The sequence below is a fragment of the Thunnus maccoyii genome, chromosome 8 (genome assembly GCF_910596095.1).
Source record: "Thunnus maccoyii chromosome 8, fThuMac1.1, whole genome shotgun sequence".
In the NCBI taxonomy this organism is placed as follows: domain Eukaryota; kingdom Metazoa; phylum Chordata; class Actinopteri; order Scombriformes; family Scombridae; genus Thunnus; species Thunnus maccoyii.
The window spans coordinates 5,998,320-6,008,124 of record NC_056540.1 but is presented as its reverse complement, the minus strand read 5'-3'; the positions used below and the strand labels follow the sequence as shown (position 1 = coordinate 6,008,124).

At 40.2% G+C, this 9,805-nt stretch overlaps 1 long non-coding RNA gene across 1 annotated transcript; it reads left to right on the top strand.

The window, feature by feature from the left end:
• Nucleotides 1-6,481: 6,481 nt before the first annotated feature.
• LOC121902095 lies at nt 6,482-8,219 on the top strand. Its single transcript, XR_006097456.1, has 3 exons — nt 6,482-6,530; nt 6,616-6,688; nt 7,232-8,219. It is a non-coding gene; the product is annotated as an uncharacterized LOC121902095 (long non-coding RNA).
• Nucleotides 8,220-9,805: the final 1,586 nt, after the last annotated feature.

Sequence of the window (9,805 nt, the reverse complement as noted above, 5' to 3'; positions counted from 1 at the left end):
GTGACCTAAACAGTACAGTAGTGGTAAAGTAGCAACATATGGTTTGGTATGTGCAATACTGCAATTTGTGCAATACAATAGTCTTTGGTAAGTCCGTAAAGTGTGTAGTCCATAATGAATGTGTGTGTGTGTGTGTGTGTGTGTGAGTGTGGGTGGGTGGGTCAGTGGGGTTATTGCTCACAGCAGTCAGTCTTTTTCAGTCTTTGGCGATGGGGGGTAAATAGAGGTTACAGCTCTTGGAGAGAAGCTGTTTTTTAGTCTGTTTGTTCTGCTTTTGACTGTCTCTTCTTCCAGAGGGGAGGGGGGTAGTGTCCAGGGTTTGTTGAGTCTTTTATGATACCACTGCCTTTCCTTTGTAGTCGGCAAGTGTAAAATGTCCTTCAGAGGTGGTAGTTTAGTCCCAGTGATATTCTGAGCTGCCTTCACCACCAATTGCAGATTCCTCTGGTCTTCTACAGTACAGCTGCCATACCACACTATGCAGCAGTAGCTCAGGAGGCTATTGATGGTCACACAGTAAAAGTTTACCAGCAACTGCTGTGAGAGGTGGGACTGTTTTAATTTCCTGAAGAAGCATAGTCTCTGCTGGGCATTCTTCACCTGGTGAGAGATGTTTACAGACCATGTGAGGTCTGCTGTGATGCAGACTCGCAGGAATTCGATGTATCATCTCCTTAGTTTTTGTGATGCTGAGGTCCAGGTTGTTATGGAAACACCACTCAGCCAGGTGTCAAACCTCCTTCCTGTAGGCTGTTTAATTGTTGTTTGTTATCAGTCCTCCTACGGTGGTGTCGTCTGCAAATTTGACGATGGTGTTGGAGGGGTGAATGGGTGGACAGTCATGTGTAAAGAGGAAATAGAGGAGGGGGCTGAGGACACACCCCTGTGGTGCTCCTGCACCCAGGATCGGAGTTGAGGAGGTGTGACCCCCAATCTTGACATTTTTGGGTCTGTCGCTTAGAAAGTCCAAGCACAGTGAACTGTCTAAGCCCAGGTCACTCAGTTTTGGGACAAATTTGTGGGGGATTATTGTATTAAATGCTGAACTAAAATCAACAAACAGCATCCTTACACAAGTGTTCTGCTGTTCTAGATCTGTAAGGGCTGTGTGAAGAACTGTTATGACTGCATCATCTGTTGATCGAATGGTCCGATATGCAAACTGATACTGATCAAGATCAGCAGGGATTGCAGCCTTGATGTGGGAGAGAATCAGTCTCTTGAAACACTTGGTGATGATGGGGGTTAGAACAACTGAGTGATAGTCATTCAGACAATTCATTGCCTTCTTGGACACCGGGACAATTGTGGCTGACTTAAGGCAGGTGGGAACTACAGCTTGTTCTAGTGAGAGGTTGAAGATGTTAGTGAATACCTCTGCTTTTTGGTCTGCGCAGGCTTTCGAATACTCATCCGGAGACTCCATATGGTCCAGCCAATTTGCTGATGTCAACTCTGCACACGGTGGACCTGGTGTTGATGTAGTTTCATGGTCTGGTCCTTCCCTGATAGTGCAGGATCAGTGTTGACTTTTCTATTCTGATGGTTGAAACAAGCAAAGAACTGGTTCAGTGTGTCTGGAAGAGTGTTGTCACTGCTTGAGACTGTGTAACTGTCCTTGTAGCCAGTGGTTGTCCTTATCCCCTTCCACATGCACCAGTAGTTTTTATTATTGAAGTGTTCCTCTTTGTGCTGTTTATACCTTTGCTTGGCATCTCTGATGCCCCTCCTTGGTCTCCCTCATACTTCTTTGTAAGACTTAGTATCTCCAGATTTAAATGCTGAGTTCTGTGCCCTGAGCAGAGTCTGCAACTCGCTGTTCAGCAAAGGTTTCTGACTCGGAAACACTTTGACTATCTTTGTAACAGTCACATTTGCAGCACAAAAGTTTATGTAGGAGAGGACGGGTGATGTGTGTCCCTGCAGTTCTGCGTCCTCTGTGATATCAAAGCAGTCCTACAGTGCTGAGGTGGCCTCCTTGGTCCATGTCTTAACTGTTTTTAGAGATGGTTTCGGTCTGCAGATTAGGGGTTTATATGCTGGTATCTGGGATGTTGGTGTAGACCTGATCTAAAGTGTTCTTCTCTCTTGTGGGGAAGTTTACATTTTTGTAGAATTTGGGCAGGACCGACTTCAGGTTAGCATGATTAAAATCCCAACAATACTGCCTGGGTGTGCTGTCAACTGATGGTTGATGGTATCCTGTAGCTGTTCTAACGCTAGCCTAGCGTTAGTTTGCAAGGGCATATAGACAGCTGTTATGATGACTGATGTAAACTCCCTCGGTAGGTAAAAAGGTCTACAATTCAACATAAGATACTCTACGGCTGATGAGCAGTGTGTATCAATGGCTCTGGCGTCGGTACATAAGCTGTTGTTGATGTAAATACAGACTCTTCCGCCTCTGTCATATCGGAGTAAACAGTCCGGTCCACTCTGTAGTTGGGGCAGCCTGCTAGCTTAATAGCGGTGCCGGGAATGCTTGGGTCCCACCAAGTCTCCATTATTATCATCACACAGCAGTCCAGGCTGTGCAAAGTGATCCGTAGTCTTATCTCACCCATTGTGTTGATAAGTGACCAGGAACTGGCATGACAGAGACTTGGAATGGCAGGTTTGAAGGGGTAGCCTGAAGCTTAGCTTGTAGTCCCCTCTTCTGTTTCCTGTGCCTCCGTGAACTGCGTCGTATCCCTGGGGGGATGGTAATCCCTCTGAGCTTGGGAGAGCATTGGATCTCCGGTGGAATGCAGTCCTTGTAAGATGTACAGTCAGTGTAATCCATGATTCTGAGCAGTTCCGATCTGCTGTACTATTGTTGTGTGACTACTAGTTTGACAAGAGAACATAAAATGCACACAAAACAATAAAAATGCACACAAAACATGAGTGAGAGTGCCGGGCCGCTGCGTGCAACCGCGCTGCCATCTTCGGCCAGCTGAGAAAAAGAAAATGTGACAATTTGACAGTAGCCCGGGGTAAGCAGTCTGGGATAGCCACACTTTTTAAAAACTGCCTCCTCTTTCCTCTCTGGATCAAAAAGGGAAGACCTGTTAACCTGTTATATAAGCTAGCAGCACCAAGTGAAAGCCTGGCACGGAGAGACAGAGGATGTCCGTATCCAGAATAAAAGCAAACATGAAGGAAAATTGGCTGCAAAAACTGTCAAGGACAATTCTGCTGTCTTTTTTCAATTTCTCTCTTTGTAACTTGAAAGCAGATATACTGAGTGTGTACAAAATATAATGGAGGCCTGGGTGTAATTGGGTTGCAAACCCTTTTTACACCATGTCTTTGTACATCTACAACGTGTAATCATCTAATTGAACTGCACTCTGGTGTATTTCTAACCTCTTACTTTTTCAATCTAACTGGTGACCCAAAAACACACTTTCCATTCTACATTGACAAAATTTTAGAATATGCCTCACATAGCAAATTGTTAGATCAATAGTTAAGTTAACCCTTGGCACCCACGCAACTTTTTTTTTTCTTTTCATCAAAAGTCACACCCCTTCTAATATTTAACTCAAAACCAGAAGGCACAGACATCATACATATACCGCTGGAATTAGTGACTTAGCTACTCCTCTCTATGATACTGCATCACTTTCTATGTTGTCAAATATCAATTAATATATTGAGAAATTTTAAAAGTGCTTAACATCATCAACGTTAGACTTGTCATTTAGTATCAAAGGTAATACTAAGTGTTTGCAGCTGTGCTAGCTGCTATGTGAGGCTGCACTTATGTACAGTGATGATTTTAAATAAATGCTAATGACAATACATTAAAATGCTAACTAACTAAACATAAAGTACAGCTGAGTCTGATGGAAATATAATTGGTCTTGTAGGTATTTTAAATCAAATTATTGGTCTTTTTTTTTTTTAATCTGATGATGGTACTATATGAAAAGCTATGGGATGACCTAAATTGTTCCAGTTCATTCTGAGGGGTGCAAATTTCATGACAATCCATCAAATAGCTGTTGAGATATTTCAGTCTGGACAGACAGACTGATATTGCCATCCCTAGTGCCATGCCATTAGCATGGCTAAAAAAGATTCCAGAGTTATCTCACTGGGTCCATGGCAAGACTTTTTTTTTTCGCAATATGCAAAGGCTGATGGAAACTGTAGTAAAGCATGTAAAGCAAAATGTAAAGCATCCTTGCCAGAGTTTAAAGTTCATTCTTGACCTTGGAAACAGCCATTGACAAAACTATCTCACACAAGGTCCAGTTAGTAGCTGTTATAGAGCTTTTGATCATATCACATGATCTTCATCAGCAGATTGTATCTTATGACTAATGTCACCTGGCTGCAAACCACATTTCCCGCTTGGGGAAGGATGCTTTTTAGGGCCACAGAGGATTTTTTGTTGTGATACTGCAAGTTGCCACTGGGACAAATTGTCAGCAAGTCTGAGTGGCAGTGCCATACATGTATCCAGTTTTCTTACTAGATCCATGTGTAAAACAGAAAAACACAGCCACTGTAAAAGTTTTACCAAAGAACCATCATGTGTAGCTTTTCCTTCTTTCATGAAATGTACACAATATGTAGAATATACGGACAGTACACACACATCCGCTGGGGAGACGATGGTTTCCACAGGGAGAATGCTGAGAATTTAACTTAAAATTTTAAAATAAATCAAATATAAAGACCTCTCTTGGTAAAATAATCTGTAAATCGAGTGAGTTAAACCAGCCTAGATTTCAAAGGATCAAACCAGCTACCTTAACTTGTAAGCAGATTTGGACTGGTCTGTAATTTTTTTGATTCCACATACTGCAGGCATCATTCTTTTTTATCAAGACTGGAGCCATTTGATGAGATCATCCATTCAACCAAAATCGTCCAATTAATCCTGAAAATTCAACACAGAGGGTGGATTGGATTATTCTAGTCTGAGTCAAGCTGTTCCATCTGGAGATCTACTAAACCAGTCCTAATAATGGATTAATGGAACCAGCCTGCTTCTAAACATAGTCATTGGTGACTTTTCAGTGCCTCTCATACTGTATAATCAAGCTTGTCAACGAAGTAAACACGTGACAGAATGAACGTCGAAGTCATTAAGCTGAGAAGGCTTCAGATAAACGCAGCACAAACACTAATGGCACAGGGATAGCAATGCAAAGGGTTCAATTAACATGCAAATACATGATATGCATCTCTTCATTTGAATTAAGTATTGACAATTATGCTCTTCCAACTGGAGGACATTTTTGACCCTTTAAACTCATGTAGTTACAATTAATTAAGAAAGATTTGACATAGCTGAGACTGCATGTGTCTCCGTTATTAATGTCAAATGGTTTTTGCCTTTCAAGTTTTAATTGAAAACGTGGAATTGCCCGACTTTCTAATTGTGGCTCTTGCACTCCCATTACAAGCTTGTCTGTGTGCTGGATTCTGCCAGTGAGTGCTAAGAGCTTCTCAATAATGTCATCTTTGCAGCATATTAATGTTGGTGATAAGTCAGACTCTTAATGTTACCGCTTAAATAAAAAAAGGAAAAAGATCCAGTCTAAATGTGAACTCAGAGAGTGAAGTACAGTCTATATTTGGGACACATTTCTCCTCCAGAGAGAACTACAGAACTGAATGATCAGTGGTCTATCGGCACTGAATGGCTGATTATAGATGACAGAAAGAAATAATACACCAGCTGATTAAAAACAGACATTAACATACACACTTTATGCATCTGAAGCACCTCAAATGAAGCACGTTCGACAATAAGGCCAAAATCCTTTGACTAAGGAGTTTATAAAATCAGACTCTGTGCAGCAGCTCCAGGTTTTGTCTGGTGATGACATCCCATTGAGAAATCAAAGGAGACACTCATTTAGCTTTTCTAAAATTAAAAAAAAATCTTGCTCAAAGTCCCTCTGCTGCCTTAAAGTTGGGTGTTTAATCAGCTAGTGCTGAATTATTTGCTCACTTTGTTCATTAGATGGCTCAGTGGAAAATCAACTTGATCAATTTCACTTTCACTGAGCAATAGCCCAATCAACAGCTGTTGTCATAAGGACAAGTGTCATAATTAGGCCTTTTAATAATGATACTCCATTGTCCTCTTCTAAGTCTTCCAAATCAGTATAATTGTTATCATTGTTATCACAATGAAGACCTAAACTCATCTAAATAAGATGTCAGAGCAGAAGAAAGAGTTCCTGGAGAGCTAATGCATGCTGGAAAATATGGTGAGCAAGGAGTGTTTCTTAACAAAGTCTAAAACTAATAATGATTGTAGTTTTTAAATAGTTCTGAAAGTCGCAACTAGCTATTTTAGAGCCAAAACTGATTTATGCAACTTCAAAACAAGGCAACAGATACAGAGCCCTGATATAGATTAGCATTGTGCAAAGTTGATATGTGTAACCCGGGTCACAAAGAGTTAACAACACAGAAGAGCCTCAGCCAATCAGAGCGCAGGTCCGCAGCACCGTAGGCAAACTACACAGCGTACGCTAGTCAGACGCTGGGTGACACTGTTGAGAGAAGAGCATCGTTGAACGGTAAAAATAAAACTCAGATATAACAGTAAAAACACCATATAATGTTGTCAAAACAGAGCGGTAACAGCCTGTACTTTGTTGTTAGCTCGTAGGGGCGTGTGTGTGTGAGAGACTGCTCACTGAAACCTGCCGAGTGACACACAGGAACTCCTGAATTGGTGAGTAGTAGTAAAAGTAAACAATTAAATGCTGCGCCACATGATGCTAGGCTAAGCTGGCTAGCTCAAGTGAATGAGCCTAGAGCTAACAAAAATTAGCATTTAGTGCAGAACAGTGCAATTAGCCGACTGTTGTAGAGCTCAAATAAACTAAAACTGTTTGACAACTCAACTGGAAAAAATATATAGATGTGACATGTAGAGTATTTAATTGCTCAATGTTTTCTGTGGCTGGTAAAGCTACTGAACTGTTAAATACTGAAGCAACATACTACATTATGTTTTGTTGGGTATTATATTTCATTGGTATCATGAATCTGATTTAAAAAGAACAGAACACGTAAGAATATAGAGTGTAAAGATAAAGAATAGTAATTTAGTTAATTTTACTCTGAAATTCATTCACTGTAAAGGTTATTTAAAATGTGTTGATTGTTTACATTATATGTATATATTTTGTTGAGGTTTAAGAAATTAATCATTCCTGACAAATCAGAATGGCAATTGATTAATGATCATTTCTGGTCATGTCAATGACTGCAGGTCAGGTTTTTTGAGTTGATTTGAAGTTGATGGCGAGCCAAACCAGACGAGACCATTAGATCCCTGGATTGAAGATCCCTGAACCGAGAGCCCAGAGCTAAGAACTGTCAACCTTACCTCTCTCCTGCCACGGCGGTAGGGTAAACATCTTGCACAAGGCCAGCACCACTTTCATGCTCAACCCCCAGCCCCACTTGCACAATCCAAATTCCCAGACTCTGACTTGACTTGGAATAGACACTTACCTTCTTCATTCTTCTTCAAACGCATTCCCTGTGCCTGTGGAAGGACTGAGCCATAACCAGCACTGGTTTAAATGAGTGGACTGAGTATTCATGCTATTGATATGGTGTATTTATGTGCCTTGGTTAAAGTGATTTTGTTATTGCGAGAGCAGTGAATAGTGAACTGTTGCAAGGTTGAAGAGTGTTGTGAAGTGATAATATTGAACTAGATATGGTTCTGATATTGAACAACAGAAGAATAGTTGAAAAGAACTCAGTGGTTCAAAACCAAAGAAAAAGTGACAGAAGAAATGATTTATTGCTAAATTGAAACTGAGATATCTTTGTGGAATTTAATTATTTACTGAATTTAAGCAAATAGCCATTTCTGCCTCCTGTCCCAATCTGGTATCCTCTGATTCTGGTCCAAAATTATTAAAATCCTTATTAAATAGTAATGTTAGGAGCCTAACATGTTATCAAACATTTGCCCATGTACACATCCAGCAGATTCAGAGCACCATTAGCATTCATTTGGAGTCGTGTTTCTGGCCACCTGATAAATGGAAATCCAATACTGACTCCTTTTGGTCTCCACCAACTCTTCAGAAAAGTATCTTTAGCTGAGCTGGAACAGTAGACATGAATCAAAAGCCACAGTTAAAATTAGGTAATAATTATCTGTGAGTTCAACACGACAAGCAACATGCTTTGTATGACATGAGTGGTTTGATTTGTGTTAATAAAAGAAAAAAATTAATTAAGGTCTAATTGTATTTGTCATTGGCTTTGAAACAGGAAAATGTCTGTATACCCTGAGTTGACAGTAAAAGATCAGTTGAAATTGCATTATTCATTTAAATAATACAAATAAAAGATTAGGATTAATCAAAACTGATACTAACATTTGGTTATATTCTGCTTCCACCAGCGGTTCTTTTCCTGCAGCATATCAGATCTCTACAAAATCATTATGTATTACATTTTCTCTGTGTTTAGCTGTGTTGCTTGTTATTGGAAAGATGATATTGAACATATCCCCTTCGCTTGGATGACTCCTTTTTTAAAAGGTTTTGAAGTGAACCACAGTCAATAATATCCAGTAAATACTCCTGAAACACATTCTGACATGTTTTCAAATTCACAAGAAAGTGAAGCGATGCAATTCAAATAGTGGAGCTGGAGCAGCCTTGTGTGTTACTTTCAAATGAAAGGAAAAAAAAAAAAAGTCGAGGGTAAAAGCTGCCTGGGCCACATTCCCATTTGTGTACAGTTTGGAAATGATTGTGGTAACGATCTGTTGATGCTGAACTGCTATACGTATCACCTTTGAACCCTCTGAAAAACAGCTCTGACCACTTTAACAGCATGTCAACACATTCTGAGTAGTGCTAGCTCACTTTACTATCTGCTTTCATTGGTTGGTACTCTCTGGGAACTTCCTCTTTTCTCAGTTTCTGTTTGAAGTCTGCTAATATCTCAGAGTAACAGAGGACTGAGAGCATCTGAGAGCAACCAAAATAAGCTACCTCGTCTTTTATACAACTCTGTTCTGTTTGTTTCTGACTAAAAGTCTATTAGTCTTTCTACCTCTTTCCTTTTTCTGCCCATTCTACACTCACTGTCTTTCTCTTCTGACTTCTTTTTTTTTTTTTTAATTTCAGTTCTATAAGGCAATTATTACTGCTCTGGTAACTTCATATCTTAACTGTACACAAGCCACTGCCCTGGCAGCAGTGTTACTTTGAGAAATCGACACAGAGAAACAGTGTGTGTGTGAGAGAGAGAGAGAGAGTAAGATTTACAGTGACAGAGCAGCAGAGAGACAAAAACAGATAAGAAGAGAGAAACAAATGTAATGAGAAAGTTGAGGAGTTGCATTAGAGGAGATGAAAAGTGATTTGCTGGTTCAGAGGGTGTTGTGGCCTCTGTGTTGGCTGGGAAATGGCTTTGTGATGCTAATACTGTGTGTGTGTATATGTGTGTGTGTGTTTTCCTTTGGGAATGCAGTCGTGTTTGTTTGCACCTACCCGTATTCATATGCTTCTTGGTTTCTCTCTGTTTGTGATACAAAGATCACACTGTTTGGGACTTGCAGTGAGAGATATTCATCTGGACGTGGCTCTAATTATCTCCGTGGTGAATTTCACCAAGTGGTATAGTATGGCTGTTTGGTGTGTGCTGTGTGTGTTTGTGGGAGATAGAGAGAGTGGTAACTTCTGATGCTATTAAACTTTTTCATCTTTTTGTTTCTTTCTTCTCTTCATTTTTTTTTTTTTTTTTGATTAATGAGATTACAATCAATTGTGTCTGGACAACAGAAGCCCCTAAAACAAAGTGGCCTATTGGG